Below are 18,504 nucleotides of genomic sequence, written 5' to 3'. Positions count from 1 at the left end.
TTTTATTTTTTTACTATTCCTCTCCAAATAGTTTTCGGATATCAAGAAATCTGAAGCTAAATACTACATGAAGAGCTAATTCTTTGGCAGGTGAACGAATCGGATAACTGCCACTTTTTGGCAGCTAAAAATATTAAAGATAAGTGCGAAATTCGCTTTGCTGCAACAAAATGCGTGCAAAACTTGTTTTGGCAGCTAAGTCAAAACTACTGTACATCAAATCATACAAGATCTATTTAACAGGTCACGTAAGTAGCACAACAACAACTCTATTTTGGCCGAAAATTCTTCAATATGTCAAAATGTTTGTTTACGTTTTCATACAATTTATTCACAATAACAAAATATTTGCAGATTGAAACCAATCAGCTGGCCGTTTTACGCCACCTTATAATTTCATCATGAAATCATACCAAACGTCAAATTTGGTCACAATAATGCATTGCTGTGAATTGCTTGTTTACATTTTGTATGAGATTTATTCACAATAATGCATTTTGACAACTACTCGTAGTATGATGATCAGCTGTTTTTGGCGCTACACCTTCTTATTGCACCATGATTTCACCAAAGATAACTAATGTCATTGACAACACTGCTACTTGTAAGGCCAGCTGTTTGCATTGCAATGGTGGATGGATTCGTTAACCTAAGCCACAAAACAGGTTTAAGAGAGGGAAAGGAAGAGAGTGAGCGATTGTGTACCAGCAACAAATGTTACCCGTTAAGATGAACTGTCAAATTAAAAGTGTTTAATTTGAAAACAGCTGTTTTGCTTGAAGACTTGTTTTTAATGTTTGTCTCAAACTCAAAACTGGTTAAAAACAATCAAAACAATTGAAACGTGACGGTGTTATTAAGTGTGCGAACAGAGAATACAAACAAAAAAAATCAAATTAAATTGAAGATTAATGAAAAATCAAGTAAAACAAATCAAAATCATTAATGAAGTGTTAAGTGAAATGTGTTAAATACGTGAAAAAGAAGAAAATACAATATTAAAACAAAAACTAATTATCAAAGAAAATTATTATTTGTGCCCAAAGAGGACGGTAAAAAAAAAACAATTACAATTGTTGTACCGGTTTGTGAATGAGTGTGGAAAGACGATAGGTACGCGATCATTGTTCGAGTGTCAGTTTTTCTAGTGTGATGAACTTTTCTGTTTGAAAAAAAATCCAAAACAAAGCAGCTGTTTGGTGTCTTGAATTGAATATAAGATACATTTTCTCAGGTAATTTAATCTTAGCCATACACATTAATGTAACACCATAGTCACATTCGAAAGAACCTTAACGGGGCCATAAGCAGATGCAAACGCTAATGTAAATGTCTACCAACCATCTTCATAATAAACCATTTTAGTCATGCAACTCTTTTCAAGTATTTTCCTTCAATTCCGATTTGTTCTACCATTCTTATTGGATTTTGTTTAACATGTTTTTACTTGAGGATCATTTTGATGGTGCGTCGGAAGAGAGAGAAGGTTTTTTGTTTTGTTTTTAGGTCTTAAACAAAACTCTCTTCTCTCGTGATTCTTAAAGATAAATTGTAATTAATACGATCAATGTTGCCAACATGAGAAATTGTTAAAAACGACGTCCGAGTGTCAAGAGTTATCTTATGGTAAAACAATGTGGAGTTTTGGAATGATTTTTTATGCAAGAAATAAATCATTCATACATTTACACATGCATTAGTTTTGTTTGTATTCCTGACAAATTACAATAACATCTTTTGGGAGAATACGGCAAATTCCTGTGTAGAAAAGATAAGAGGAGGACAAAATCAAGCAGACAACAATTTATAATTTAGATCACAGGGACACAACCCCATTGTCTCCCAAAATTAATGCTGAATATACATATAGCGTTTAAAAGAAAGGCGTGGGAAAGTACCCCACCTCCTCTGATATTCATAGAGTATAAATTGTCACTGCAAACCTTGTGCATTTGCTGCAAATTTCATGGAAATCGTTTCAGCAGTTTTGGAGATATAACATATTTACAAAAATAAGCGTGGTCGGGTCTTTAGGTCCAAAAGAAGTACCTAGATTCTAGATAAATTCGTACATTTTCAAACCGATACATTCTGTATTATTGCAAAAGTAGTCGTTTTTTAAATATCAAACAAAATATGCAGCCTATTTTCACCGGGGGCCATCCCTATACATTCCCTGAAAATTGGTTCAGTAGTTTTGTAGAGCCATCCGAAATTCAACTAAATTTGTAGTCTATTTTTACTGGGGGCCATCACTGTACATTCCCTGACAATTTCTGGAAACTGACAGTCAACGTACTTTTAGGACAATTTTCCGGCAAATGACAACTTTTATTTAGCTAAAAGCGTTTGAAATACAATATTTACGGTATTATTTAGAGATTACAAAAGAAATTTTTCAGTTATTCACGAAATCGACCTCGATGACTGTCAGTTTTGCTTGTCAATGTGTACTGTACTTAAGTCGGGTTATGGCGAAAATTTCTCAAAAAGAATTATCCAAATCGGTACCGACGTTGCCGATGTCATTACCAACGAACGACATTTGATTTTTATTTATAAAGATAATACTTCCTTTAAAAGAGCTCATGTGGGCCCGTTCTAAGTGGGCAATATGAAGACGAGGGCCTATACCGATAAATTTGGTGTAAAGTTTTATACCCCCTACGAAGACTAAATACCAAATTTCAGCCGTTTCGTTGGGATATTGAGGGCACAACCTTAAGAATACCGAACATCGGGAGGTACGCTTCTATGAGGACATTTACTGATAATTCTCTTCAGGAATATTTTATACCCCCATGGAAGTCAAAATACCTATGAGAGCTATATGAAGGCATGAACATGTACCGACAAATTGCTGGTAGAAAGTTGCATACCTCCAACGAGGTTTAACTACCAACTTTCAGGCATTTCGGTGGGATATTGAGGTCACAACGTTTAAAGAAGATGGACCGATATAGCCCGTTTTCCATACCAAACATCCTAGTAGTAATAGAAACTTCTATACCAAATTACACTGCTCTATCTTAAATATTTATTTCAACAGACAGACGGACATTGTTATATCGACATATAGGGTCTCCGACGAATATTTTGTCGTGTTACAAACGAAAGGACCAGTATAATCATATCCTCCATATTATTGTGAAGGGTATAAAAAGTCCTAATATCTATCACAAAGGGGATCTTGCACTGAAAGAAAATTACGTTGTATCAATGAAATTTATCACTGATTTTGAACCAACGTAATGCCGGGCATACACTATGGGCATGCACGACAGCATTTGTAATAGTATTAGTAAATTTTGAAGTTTTTGTCAATGTATTTGGGAGTAGTTTTGGCAGGATTGAAATCAAAATAGTTTTGATTTTGTAAATGAACCCCTTTCAATCCGATGAATTTTGTTTATTTTCCAAGTAACCAACAAATAGTTTTTGAAAACAACAAATATTATTTGTGAGGAAATTAAAAAAATTGGAAAACTTCAACCCAACATCGAGTTTTGGAGGAAAATTCATCCTTTTTGGAATATGGATTGAAGGAATGCCACACACTATTCAATCACACACGTACACAAGGGTTCATTTGGCAGTGCAGTTTGGCAGTATAGTGTATGCCCCGCATAAGACTTCATTGTATTAATGAAGAACTTTCATTGAGTTTCATAAAATAACTTTCATTATTGTTTCATATTATTAATGTGAAAGTTTCATATCAATAATATAATTGTAACTCCTAACTACTTTATTGAATTAATAAAGAAGTATCATTGCATAATTGAGTAACTTTCATTGAAATAATGAAGAAACTCATTATTGTTATTTAATGAAACTTTTCATTTTTTTTTTTTTTCAATTAAACTCTACGTTGGTTCAAAATAAATGAAACATTTTTGTTTCAGAGTGACTTTGAGTCATGGTAGAATAAGAAAAGGTAGCAGCAATACACAGCTGACTGAACTGGGTTGTAACGTTAGTGTCAAATTTCATATGACATTTTATACATTTATTTCTATTTCGATGTACATTAGGGACATATATTTTTTGAAAAAAAAATATATCATTCGGAAAAACGATTTCCCAGAAAGACTTCTTCATATCAATGATATGTAACCTCCTCCAAGTTCGAACGATAAGCCGCGCAGTAAATCACCGCTTGTAGAGGCGATACAACGTTTGTTAATATGTGAGGTATTTTGTTAAAATTTAAAAAAATAAAGCCCTAATAAAAATGTGCTTCTTTGATTTCTAAAACAAAACATTGAAACAGCTTCTCCTTTTTCTATGAATTTCCAGCGACCCCAAACTTTTCTGCAAGAATTCTACTTTCTGCGAGAATTTATGCATTTAGTGGAATGATGTGGAAACATAAAAATTGAAAATGTAACGAATTTTCATTCATGTTTTCCAAAATATTCAACCAAATGTGAAAATTTATTAGTTTTTGAAATTCCAATAATTTATAGACATTTCCTTGTTTTGTTTACAAATACAACTGGCAGTAACGTTACAAACAAAAACAAATTCCTTTGTGGTTGTTGTTCGAGTTGTATTTGTTGTAGTATTAACTTTACCTTATATTTGTTCTACCATGACTTTGAGTTGACAAAAAATGAATGTTGATATATAAGTGATTTGTCAAAACCGAAAGTTCGAGAAGTCCACCTTGTAGTTGTAAACAAAAATCGAAGTAGCTAAGTGCTGACCATGGTACAATAATACAGGTAGCATTATCATGCCAGCTGATGGTAACATAATGTGTAAATTGCATTGAATTAATGTCAAATTTTGACATCTTATGTTGCCAACAATTGCCGATGCGGCTACCTGTGTATTTGTACCATGGTGCTGACTTTTGATTTCGATAACGCATTCCCAATAGTCTCTGGTAGTAATGTGTTGACTGGTGCTGATCCCCTTTTCAATATTAATTTGACAGATTTGGTTAAAAAAAAACAAATTCCTAAGCGAGGAGTTATCATGACCCTAAAAGTTAATGAAAGGGATTGTGATTTGTTCAAAAGCATCGTTTTCAGAAACATAGCCATAATCAAATTGTACTTAAAATTGATTTCTATAAGAGCTGTAACAAAGTTAGGTGAAAGTAAAATCAGACAGGCAAGAAAATGATTCCCTGCACAGAAGGGAGAAAACATACCCAAAGTGATATATATTTCTTTTGGAAGAGCTAAATCTAATGGCACTGATAAATTCATGACAATGCGCAACCTTCTGGACGGAGACATACAATCAAAGATGGTACAAACTGTTTAGTTGTCAAGAAGGCAGCACGGCTTTAGACCAGGGGCTGGATTCTTGTTCTATGAAAATTTGAAATGAAAAAAATTTCCTTTATAATTTTTTTCATTTGACAGTTTTCTCCTTTATAAAAGTTTTCATTTCATATTTTCATAGAAACAGAATTGAGCCCCAGGGCCATGATACAATAAGAAGGTAGCATTATCAGCCCAGCTGAAGCCCAGCTGATGGTAACATAATGTGTAAATTGCATTGAATTTATGTCAAATTTTGACATCTTATGTTACCAAAAACGGCAGTTGCTGCTACCTTCTTATTGTATCATGCCCAGGGCTAAGCACGCCTGTGTGACATAAGCAAGTTGTAGGGATTTTCTCTTAAATTAAAAAAGGAATAGGAAATAAATTAAATAGTTTTTGTAAAAATTTTTATTCTTCTCACACGAATTGTCAAATTCTGTAGATCAATTTACTCGTTTTAGCGCAAATGTAGAGCGCTGATTGAGATGAGATAAATGAGGAATCCTTAACGATATATGGAACGGGTATACGAAAAATTAAATGTGTATGTCATCTGGGGGCTGAGCTATGAATGCCTAAATTATTACGAATATAGACGAACGAACAAAAATAAGTTACAAAAACTGGGGGTAATTCTCCCTAATATTCTCTTTTATTATTTTGCTCAGCATTGTTTTAGACCTACCAGGGGCTGGATTCTTGTTCTATGAAAATTTGAAATGAAAAATATTTCCTTTATAATTTTTTTTTATTTGACAGTTTTCTCCTTTTTCATTTCATATTTTCATAGAAACAGAATTGAGCCCCAGTAGTGCGATTCTCTAACACATTTTTTGAGTTACCGACAAAAATCGGTAAAATTAAAACGCAACACTATGAATAAAAATTTCAAATAAAGGTTGACAACACTCTTGCTATCGGTAGAACGATTGTCTGCTTTTTATTCATCGCTAACCCTGCGTTTACACATGACAGGACAGTTGACTTCATGTATTGATTGTCAAAATCCCACAACTTGCCTGTGTGACGTAGGCGTCCAGACAACTGCAAAAACAGTTGTAAAATTTTTAATGAAAATCGTCGATTTCTTTTTGTTTTCCGTTCAAATATTTCGTTTATGTTCATGTTCTTTTGTTTTCAACACATTTCAATTACTATCTCACTTATTTTTACAAAAATGCCAAAAATTTGTCTTCCATACTGTCTGTGAAAACATGATGAACAGCTGGGAGACAAACGACAAATGTATGTATGTGTTAGTAAATCAGAGTTGTATTTGAAGACAAACTGTCTGGTGTAAACGCCTAGTAAAGCTGAAAACACATCCAACGTTTGATTAAAGTTTTGTGTGATTTCTGGTACAAGAATAAAGAAAAAATCGAAACTTGGCATCACTTGTCACAGTCTCGTAAATACCAGTTCTTGTCTTTACATCACTATTTCAGTCCAGTCAGGACCTCTGTTGACGATATGAGAGTTGCCTTTAAGACTTTTAAAGGTGTATACGGGTAAATTAGACTGTGCTACTTCCAGCGGTTCTCGTAATGGCGGCACGGTTTCACGCCGGCAATGTGATCTGTAGGTTCTCTGAGAGATGCTGTTAAACCCCTCTAAAGCTGGCGACCTCGTTTTTGCCAATATGCCCCTTGAGCCGATGACTTACCAGGCGAGCTGTTCAAGCCTGGAAGCGACACAATGACAAGGTGTATGCATCATCTAGTTAGCACCATCTGGCAGGAAGATTGCATACCCGATGATTGGAAGGTGAATATTCGATGTCCCGTCGGCAAGAAAGGAGATAATCCTGTGTACTGAAATTATAGGGACATAAGTCTGCTCCCCATTTTGCATATAAAATAGTGTCAGGGATATCGTGTGAACGACGACCTGAAAATCCACCATTGATCAGATATTTAATTTACGGCAAAACCTGGAAAAGATCCAAGAGATGCAGTGAGACTTTACAATATTTTTGTCTTTTATTATGAAGCGACCTTCGAGAGCCCTATACGTTCAAACATATTCCAAGCGATATCTGAATTTTGTATGTTTTGCAAAGCTCATTCGACTTTGTAAGATGACACTAACTGATACCAGGTCCTCAGTTAAAATAGGATAGTACCACTCCGAACCGTTTAGTACAAAAGTGGTTTCTGACAAGGAGACAGCCTTTTGTGTGATCTCTTTAACATTCTGCTGGAAAACAATTTACACTACCCTTGGGCATACCTAAGAACTATTTGGGCGCCACTGTAGTTCAGAGTTATCATTACGTAAAAGGCACCGGTGTCAGACTTATAAGATTACTGCACTTGCTAAAGTTCTTTTGAACAAGTCAAAAATACTTCAAAAAGCGCGTAGTTAGCATCACTTTACATTGGCATATGTATCTCAAAGTATCTAACCGCGATACAATTCTTTGAGCCGAGTCGAACGTTAAAACCACAAAATAAGAAATAAAGAATCGTCAAAGTTCAAAGAAAATAGATTCGTTTGAGAAAGGGAGAGAGACAAACAGATAGTGAGAGAGAGCAAAATAAACAACTTGTTGAATCGAGTTTTGTTATTGTTTATTGTTATTGGTAAGACAGATCGTTGAGAGCGGCTTTTTACACACACGGCTTAGTTGGTCTCGCTTGGTTTGTGATTTTGGGTTATTGCTTCGTGCTTCTGTTACGATGCATAATGGGGTATTTTGGTAAAAATGGTTGATTTTTAAAGAATATTTTTGGAGGGAGACTTTACCCAAGAAAACGTGGATTTTTAAAGAATATTTTTTGGGGAAGTGGATTTTTAAAGAATATTTTTTGAGGGACGTGGATTTTTAAAGAATATTTTTTGAGGGACTTGGGTTTTTAAAGAATAATTTTTAAGGGACGTGGATTTTTAAAGAATATTTTTTGAGCGACTTGGATTTTTAAAGAATAGTTTTTAAAGGACGTGGATTTTTAAAGAATATTTTTTGAGGGACTTGGATTTTTAAAGAATAGTTTTTAAGGGACTTGGATTTTTAAAGAATAGTTTTTAAGGGACTTGGATTTTTAAATAATATTTTTTGAGGGACTTGGATTTTTAAAGAATAGTTTTTAAGGGACTTGGATTTTTAAATAATATTTTTTGAGGGACTTTGATTTTGAAAGAATAGTTTTTAAGGGACGTGGTTTTTTAAAGAATATTTTTAATAGACGTGAATTTTTATATAGGACGTGGATTTTAAAAGAATATTTTTTAAGGGACGTGGATTTTTAAAGAATATTTTTTGCGACGTGGATTTTTAAAGAATATTTTTTAAAGCATTTGGATTTTTACAGGAAGGATTTTTAAAGAAAATTTTTAAGGGACGTGGATTTTTAAAGATTAATTTTTAAGGGACGTGGATTTTTAAAGAATATTTTTAAGGGACATGGATTTTTAAAGAATGTTTTTTAAGGGACGTGGATTTTTAAATAATATTTTTTAAGGGGCGTGGATTTTTAAAGAATATTTTTTAAGGGACGTGGATTTTTAAAGAATATTTTTTAAGGGACGTGGATTTTTAAAGAATATTTTTTAAGGGACGTGGATTTTTAAAGAATATTTTTTAAGGGACGTGGATTTTTAAAGAATATTTTTTAAGGGACCTGGATTTTTTTTTGGGTGCCACCGTGGTGCAATGGTATGCACGCCCGCCTTGCACGTAGAAGGTCGGGGGTTCGATTCCCGTCCAGGCAACATCAAACATTTTTCAACGGTGGCAAAATACCCCTCAGTAATGTTGGCGACATTTCCTGAGTATTTCAGCCTTGAAAAACTTCTCTACAAGTGGTGTCTTAGGACACGCCGTTCGGACTCGGCGATAAACAGTAGGTCACATATCGTTGAGCTAATATGAATCGGGGTGCACTCATTGATATGAGAGAAGTCCCCCTTGTCCCGTATGGGATGTTGTGGAACAATGTTGTTTTGTATGGATTTTTAAAGAATATATTTTAAGGGACCTGGATTTTTAAAGAATATTTTGTAAGGGACGTGGATTTTTAAAGAATATTTTTTTAAGGGACGTGGATTTTTAAAGAATATTTTTTAAGGGACGTGGATTTTTAAAGAATATTTTTTAAGGGACCTGGATTTTTAAAGAATATTTTTTAAGGGACGTGGATTTTTAAAGAATATTTTTTAAGGGACGTGGATTTTTAAAGAATATTTTTTAAGGGACGTGGATTTTTAAAGAATATTTTTTAAGGGACCTGGATTTTTAAAGAATATTTTTTAAGGGACCTGGATTTTTAAAGAATATTTTGTAAGGGACGTGGATTTTTAAAGAATATTTTTTTAAGGGACGTGGATTTTTAAAGAATATTTTTTAAGGGACGTGGATTTTTAAAGAATATTTTTTAAGGGACCTGGATTTTTAAAGAATATTTTTTAAGGGACGTGGATTTTTAAAGAATATTTTTTTAAGGGACGTAGATTTTTAAAGAATATTTTTTAAGAGACGTGGATTTTGAAAGAATATTTTTTTAAGGGACGTGGATTTTTAAAGAATTTTTTTTAAGGGACTTGGATTTTTAAAGAATTTTTTTTAAGGGACGTGGATTTTTAAAGAATTTTTTTTTAAGGGTCGTGGATTTTTAAAGAATATTTTTTTAAGGGACGTGGATTTTTAAAGATTTTTTAAGGGTCGTGGATTTTAAAAGAATATTTTTTAAGTGACCTGGATTTTTAAAGAATATTTTTTTAAGGGACGTGGATTTTTAAAGAATATTTTTTTAAGGGACGTGGATTTTTAAAGAATATTTTTTAAGGGACGTGGATTTTTAAAGAATATTTTTTTAAGGGACGTGGATTTTTAAAGAATATTTTTTAAGGGACGTGGATTTTTAAATAATATTTTTTAAGGGGCGTGGATTTTTAAAGAATATTTTTTAAGGGACGTGGATTTTTAAAGAATATTTTTTAAGGGACGTGGATTTTTAAAGAATATTTTTTAAGGGACGTGGATTTTTAAAGAATATTTTTTAAGGGACCTGGATTTTTAAAGAATATTTTTTAAGGGACCTGGATTCTTAAAGAATATTTTTAAGGGACTTGGACTTTTGAAGAATATTTTGTAAGGGACGTGGATTTTTAAAGAATATTTTTTTGAGGGACCTGGATTTTTAAAGAATATTTGTAAGGAACGTGGATTTTTAAAGAATATTTTTTAAGTGACGTGGATTTTTAAAGAAATTTTTTTAGGGACGTGGATTTTTAAATAATATTTTTTAAGGAACGTGAATACTAAATAATATTTTTTAAGGGACGTGGATACTAAAAAATATTTTTAAGGGACGTGGATTTTTAAAGAAATTATTTTTAGGGTCGTGGATTTTTAAAGAAATTTTTGAGGGAGATTTTACCCAAGAAAACGTGGATTTTTAAAGAATATTTTTGAGGGAGATTTTACCCAAGAAAAAGTGGATTTTTAAAGAATATCTTTTGAGGGAGATTTTACCCAAGAAAACGTGGATTTTTAAGGAATATTTTTGAGGGAGATTTTACCCAAGAAAACGTGGATTTTTAAAGAATATTTTTGAGGGAGATTTTACCCAAGAAAACGTGGATTTTTAAAGAAAATTTTTGAGGGAGATTTTACCCAAGAAATTGTGAAGTTTTAAAGAATATTTTTGGGGGAGATTTTGCCCAAGAAATTGCGAAGTTTTAAAGAATATTTTTTGAGCGAGATTTTGCCCAAGAAAACGTGGATTTTTAAAGAATATTTTTTAAGGGACGTGGATTTTTAAAGAATATTTTTTAAGGGACGTGGATTTTTAAAGAATATTTTTTAAGGGACGTGGATTTTTAAAGAATATTTTTTAAGGGACGTGGATTTTTAAAGAATATTTTTTAAGGGACGTGGATTTTTAAAGAATATTTTTTAAGGGACGTGGATTTTTAAAGAATATTTTTAAGGGACGTGGATTTTTAAAGAATATTTTTTAAGGGACGTGGATTTTTAAAGAATATTTTTTAAGGGACGTGGATTTTTAAAGAATATTTTTTAAGGGACGTGGATTTTTAAAGAATATTTTTAAAGGGACGTGGATTTTTAAAGAATATTTTTTAAGGGACGTGGATTTTTAAAGAATACTTTTTAAGGGACGTGGATTTTAAAAGAATATTTTTTTAAGGGAAGTGGATTTTTAAAGAATATTTTTTAAAGGGACGTGGATTTTTAAAGAATATTTTTTTTAAGGGACGTGGATTTTTAAGGAATATTTTTTTAAGGGACGTGGATTTTTAAAGAATATTTTTTAAGGGACGTGGATTTTTAAAGAATATTTTTTAAGGGACGTGGATTTTTAACGGATTTTTTTTAAGGGACGTGGATTTTTAACGGATATTTTTTAAGGGACGTGGATTTTTAAAGAATATTTTTTTAAGGGACGTGGATTTTTAAAGAATATTTTTTAAGGGACGTGGATTTTTAAAGAATATTTTTTTAAGGGACGTGGATTTTTAAAGAATATTTTTTTAAGGGACGTGGATTTTTAAAGAATATTTTTTTAAGGGACGTGGATTTTTAACGAATATTTTTTAAGGAACGTGGATTTTTAACGAGTATTTTTTAGGGGACGTGGATTTTTAACGAATATTTTTTAAGGAACGTGGATTTTTAAAGAGCATTTTTTAGGGAACGTGGATTTTTAAAGAGTATTTTTTAGGGGACTTGGATTTTTAAAGAAAATTTTTTAAGGGACGTGGATTTTTAAAGAATATTTTTGTGAGGTACGTACGTGAGATTTTTGAGGGAATTTTAACCCAAGAAAACGTGGATTTAAATAGTTTTTTTTACCCATTGTGCAACAGTTTATTTCCAATGTTTTTATTACTGTTGTTGTTGTTATTGTGGCTGTCATTGATTTGCTTGGCTTACTGGGCTGTATTGTGGCTTGTAGCTGAAACACAGATTGGTTTCAGAGTTCGCACAAGTTGAAGTTGGTCAACAACAACAGCAGACAGTCAGTCATTCGAAGCGTTCAAATGAGAAACAATCAACAAATCTCGAAAAAAAAACAACAATAAAAATTAACTCCCGGTTATTTTAATTACAAAATTGAGTGAATGTGATTAATGTGAATTTTTCCACAAATATACAAAGCGACGTTTGAGGAAAATAAATATTTAAAGAAAATCAAGTGATAATTAAAAAAAAAAAAAAACAGAAAAATTCCAAAGAAAACGAAGAAAACAGCAACTTAAATATCATCATCCGTTGAATTAACCATTCATCCCAAACATCTAAGAAAACAGAGGTGAAAATCCCGGTGTATCGTCGTTGAAAGAAGAAAAAAACAAAATCAATTCCAAACAACCGGAATCATTTATCTCCAATATCCATACCAACGTTTACCGGTCTTTCAATCGCTGAGTAACCGTCGTGTCACACTCTGATAATTTGCTGGTCATTAAATGTTACTATCTGTCGTCGTAGTCGTCGCCGGGCAAGTCGCAAAAAAGAACTAAGACAAAAAAATATCCAATTTTACCTATCATTAGCGCCAGTTCCCTTTGTTATACACTTCGTTGCTTTTTGTGTATCGTAAACAGTAGCCAGTCGTCGGATGGTGGTGTGGAGTACTTTCTAAAGTCTATGACCTCCCACTATTTCAGTCAAGCGTAAAAAGGTTTGGGGATTTTGCAGAAAAAAAAACGTAAATAACAAACAACAACAACGGGTCGGCAGCATCATCTATGTATCAGACAGCCGTATAAACTGAGAGCAAGTCATAAACTCAGATTTTTTTTTGTGTTATTAGTGGATTACCGAATACCATCCATCTATCCATCCATCCATCCATCCATTGGCTTGATTTTCATTCTCATTGGCTTCTTTTTATTATTACGTGAAAGTATTTCATTTTGGCCAACTAAAGGTAAGTGCTGTATAACTTTTCATACCTAAAAAAGTTCACATCGAAAAATTTTATATTTATACCCTACATTTCAGTGGGAGGATATTAACCGATTTCTATTATATATGAGACTTCAATATTATAGAAGTATAGTACGACTACGAGTATCTACTGAAGACCTTTGAAATGACTGCTTAAACTAGGCTTCAATGTATAGAAGATCCTTTAAAAGCCTTCTATATAAAAAAGAGGCCGCCGCTTCGACCACAGCCCTACTGGAATTAGTTGAGTAGGTTTGTCAGTTTCGTTGAGCGGGCCTGCGCCGCATGCTGGGTTGATGTCTTGCACGATGTCATCGATCAATGTCGATTAGACCACTGCACCATTCCGAGCGTAGTTGAGCCAAAACTACTCTGGTTTATCGTGACAGCTGGCACTCCTCAGTTGCGATAGATGTGGGGATATTCTCCGAGGACCGCATCCACACGATGACATCTGCGACTGCTATTTAAACCTGAATGAAAAGCTTGTTGATTTAGGGGTTGAACCTCTTCTTCTAGATCTTGAAGATCCCTCCTGATATGCCTTGTTTGGAGGGATCCTATCCACCATATGGTGATTGGGATGGCTCTCACAGTAATACCCAAGCGAGTACTGCAACAAGAACATGCCATTGTAATGCTGTCTCCTCATATAAATGGTCACTGAAGACATGAGGTGGCACTTTTTGCAGTTCTCAGGGCGTCATTCTGACAGGTTTGAATATTTTTCCATCGCATTGGTCTTATGTTCGCGGATCAAAATGGAGCCGCATAGCTTACCACACAGCGACTTATCACATCTGCACCCTAAGTGTTGCCGGGTAGGGACTTGACGACCTTGTTGCCACACCTCAGCTTCGACGTGTAAATGACGTTTGAATATTTGTTCATCGCGTTGTACTGGCGTCATAGAATCACACTGGCGTCGTATAGCTTACCTCAGACTAGCTTGTCGCAGATAACTGTGGTATGCGCGGAAGACGTGAATATGCTGTCGAATCTGACCCCTAGAATCTTGGGGTAGGTGGTGGTCGGAGGAATTCTGCTACCATCGATCATGACATTCAACTCAGTGCTCACCTCTGCAGTCCATGTGATGAACAGAGTGACCGGAGATTTTGTTGCGGATATTTTCATATTCCTTGCGTAGAATAAGCTGGTAAGCAGGTATGGCAGGTATGATCAGACGGCAATACCGCACAATCATCCGCATACGTTACGATCTTACTGCCGCCTGAAGTGAGTGGAATGCAGTAGAGGTAGAGATAAAACAGTTCTGGAGATATCACCTCACTCTTGGGAACTCCTTATTTTCACTCTACAAGACTTGGACTTCTTGTTCCTGAATTCTAATTGGTAATTCAACGTGTCCAACTTGACCAGAGGGTAGCCTGCTCAATGTCCTCAAACAACTTGGAGTGCTTGTCAGTATCAAAGGCTTTTGATAAGCCGAGCACCACCATCACTGCTCTATCGCACGCCTTGTCCTGGTTAAGTCCTAGACTAATATGTGTGGAGATGCCGTGCATCGCTGTAGTCGTGCTGTGCTGCTTACGGCACCCATGCAGTTGATTGACAGACGAATTGTTATCTGTGACGCTGGGGAGGACTAAAGGCTCAAGAGCCTTAGCTACGGGCGACAAAAGCGAAATCGGCATATACGATTCACCTTTGCTGGCATACTTACCTGTCTTCAGTGACTTAACCAAACTGGCTATTTTCTAGACTTTGTGAAAGATGCAACAAGTTGAGAGTGGGATGTTCGACTTCCGGCCCATCCATCTGTTTCAGCATTACCATGGAGATTCCATCAGGACTTAACGCTTTGGTTGATTTAGCGTTCCTGATCACATTCACAACATCGTTCATTTTTAATTGTGTTGGTTCCTCCTCGGCAGAAAGAGATCTAATCCGACGTAGTAGTTTTCTTTTCGCCTTTCAAATGCGAGGTCCTATCTTCCTTTTTTCCACTTATTTAATTTCCAATGTTGCAACCTATCAGCTGATTTAGGCAACTGTTCCGCTTACACTAACAGACCAACCTGGTTCCTCCTCGGCAGGAAGAGATCTAATACGACGTAGTAATCTTCTTTTCACCCCGTCACTCCCACGTGTGCATGGGAAATTGTCGATCAAAATCACTTATGTATCTCTTTATACAAGTCAGCGTAACTTCGCCAAACATGACCGAGGTTTTATCTTAATTCTATCCGGGGTTCGAGAGTAAATTAATTAAATTGAATTAACTTCCTGTTTCACTCCTAACACATACATGTATATAATTGATTATCCAAAACTTGGTCGGAGGGTAGTCTGCTCAATGTCCTCAAACAGCGTGGGGTGCTTGACAGTGTCAAAGCTTTTGGAAAATCGAGCGCCACCATCACTGTTCTATCGTACTGTTTGCTCTAGTTGAGTCCTTGACTAATATGTGAGGAGATGGCGTACAGCGGTGTTGTCGTGTTGTACTGCCTACGGAAACCATGCTGATGATCGGCAACTGGATAGCTAGTTCTGACGCTGGCGAGGAATAAAGCTCCAAGAGATTTTGTTACTGTCGACAATAGCGAGATGGGTCTGTACCATTCACCTTTGCTTAAGTAGCGGGACCGCCCTGCTCATTTTCCATACTTCGAGAACGATATGGGTGCCTAGCAACAGTTGTAAAACACGACTTCCGACTCAACCAACTGTTTCAGCATTACCATGGAACATTACCATCAGGTCCCAACGCTTTAGATTATTTATCGTTCCTGATGGTATTCGCAACATAATCCATTGTAAATGACTTGCGCACGTCTACAATCAGTCAGCGTAACGTACCATAACGTGACTGATGTCTTATCTTCCTTCTTTCCAGGTTTCGAGAGTGACATGAGCGTTGCCCAAAATTCACTTATTCCGGCTCCAATGTTGCAACTCTTCAAATGATCGACCAATCTTTTAACTTCCAGTGTCAGTTTCCTGACTCTAGTGTCACTAGTTTTGCCACGACGAAGCTCATCACGCTCATTTGCTAATCCTGTCGTCTCTGCTGGGAAATTTGCTCCAACTTCGCGTATTCGACCAGCAGGTATATCGCGGCGGCAGTAATTATGATGTCTCGGAACCTCCTTTCTGCTACCCGGTAATCAGAAGGGTTTGGCAGATCTCTGAAGCGGTGATCAGTGAACTTTCTGAAACTAGGCCAATTAGCCTTCCCATGATTGATGAAAGTGCGGAGTTCAGAAGTGATGAAATCGGGCGGTCTTCTGATGGATACAGATATGCCGTGATTAACATTGAGCAGGTTACGAGCGACCTACCAACGCCCCTTGCAGGGTAATGACGTACCAATTGTGTTAAAGAGTTTCGTCCTGTTCATCACCTTGATTTGGTGCGGAATCCATCTAAAATTCCTATTTTCTGTGGCTTAGACAGCCGTTTGCAATGGAACTCCACATTCAAGTCGGAGTCTCTTCCCGCGATTTAGGTATAACCACAACCACATCGATACTCCCACAAGGGGGCGTCCAGGTAACCAAGAAGACTACTACCAGTAGGTCCCCAAAGAGAGCTGGTCTGACCCAATACTTCCAATTTTAATTCAAGTATTACCTGGTAATATCGCACAGACAACCGTCTGTCGAAAGCTAAAGTGAGAAGGCTACGCGGCCTAGAGGGTTTGTTGGCAGGACCAACAAACACTATGATTGGATCCTGTGGGCAATCAGTCGTACATCTTCGTCTCCGAGAACCGAATGATGAGCATTAAAGGCTCCCAAGACCAGACGGTTATGACCTTCTAAAAACGGGCTATAACCTGGAGTAAAGTTATTTATCGACGGCATGTATACACTTAGCAACTCTACCTCGGTAATTCCATAATTGACTGCTACCTCCATACATCCCATGTACGGGTTATTAGAGCTAGACTCAAACGAGATATGTCTGTATTGAACAGACTGATGGAAAGCTAATTCCCTATTGTAACCATCACAACGCTGTAAGCTGCAGTTGTTATTGAGCTTGGTTTCCTGCACCACGGCGACCATGATATTCTCATAGTCCATTGCAATTAAATTGCAAAAAGGATGCAGTTTCAGGAATCGGAACGACAACGTCTGGTTTTAAGTGCGACGTATGGGGTTGCTGTTGGTGGGACTGCGGGGGAATCGCGTATTCTGATGACCACGGCGACTCTCTGGGGGCTGTGTTCACGCAGCATGCTGCAACATAGTCCCAGTTGTAATCCTGAGATGCACCCACTCCCGGCATTCATTACATCTCAAAAAAGTTTTAGTGTGAAAACTCATATTGTTCCTTGGTTTTCCTTCGTCCCGGCATGTACCAAAAGAATCCGAATCAGGCATTCCGTGATATACTGTTCCCAACACAGAAAAACATTAATAATACAAATTTGAAATGGAATTGACAACTAAAATTCCGAAATTTACTAAATCATAAAAACCTATTCGAGTTGCTTCTTGACTTTCCGTGAATGCCCATTGTATATAAAATTGTGCCATATTCGACTTTGGGTTCTTTGTAATAATATAGAGCTTCTCATGTTCATTCATGCCAACCGGTTTCTTTTGTTTTTTTCTGCAGCATCATCTTCAAATGCGAAAAACTAACCTACTCCCATCAACCCACCCACAAAACAAAAATAGTTGAATGCTCTTTGTGTTGTTGGTATTCCATTATGGGCTACATATTTTTTTATTGTTATTGGCTGCTAATGTTCGTGATACGCTATTATGCGCTGTCTACCCTTTGGCTTTTTATACTTTGGCATTTTCGGCAAGTTTCGATTTAAGTTTGTAACTACCATTTGTAAAGTATGCTCGATTTAAAGTTGCAAGACTTTTCGACGCTATTCTTCTCAACCTGATGCTCCCACTTGGCTTGCTTCTTAAGAAATTGACTTGATTTGATTTTGGGAGTGGGTTGTAATAGCAATACCATCGACATCACGTGCAACTTTAAAATGTGTGGCAAATCAATGAAGCGAAATATTTTTTTTTTTGATTTTGCAAACTCTGGGAAAATTGTTTGGAAATTCAGTTTTTTTTTTTGATTCAAATGAACTTCACGTGTATGAGTTATGTGAATAGATAATTTTTGATTAATTTGATTAGAAGGGGATGATGTGTCCGAAAAATGTTTGTCTAGTATATGATGATGGCGGAAGAGGAATTTGGGATATGTAAGGCAAAAATCGTTGTCGCAGTTTTATCAAAAAGTCTCTAAAATCGACCAGGAAGTCTATTTTTACTTGAAAATAAATAACAGAAAGAGAAAAGTCCTTAACTGTGCATTATGTTT

General features: G+C 35.6%; 1 protein-coding gene and 1 long non-coding RNA gene across 2 annotated transcripts in view; one reads left to right on the top strand and one right to left on the bottom strand.

The window, feature by feature from the left end:
• Positions 1 to 18,504, bottom strand: part of LOC141394801 (protein eyes shut-like) — a 423,861-nt gene that overhangs the window by 6,290 nt on the left and 399,067 nt on the right.
• LOC141394803 (uncharacterized) overlaps positions 12,211 to 18,504 on the top strand; it is a 340,204-nt gene continuing 333,910 nt past the window's right edge. The window contains exon 1 of the long non-coding RNA XR_012410488.1: positions 12,211 to 13,177. This is a non-coding gene — a long non-coding RNA (uncharacterized lncRNA). The remainder of the gene's footprint in view (positions 13,178 to 18,504) is intronic.

The sequence above is a fragment of the Musca autumnalis genome, unplaced genomic scaffold (assembly GCF_047663935.1).
Source record: "Musca autumnalis isolate F117 unplaced genomic scaffold, ASM4766393v1 scaffold_2, whole genome shotgun sequence".
Lineage (NCBI taxonomy): Eukaryota > Metazoa > Arthropoda > Insecta > Diptera > Muscidae > Musca > Musca autumnalis.
This window is presented reverse-complemented; position numbering and strand designations above follow the sequence as displayed.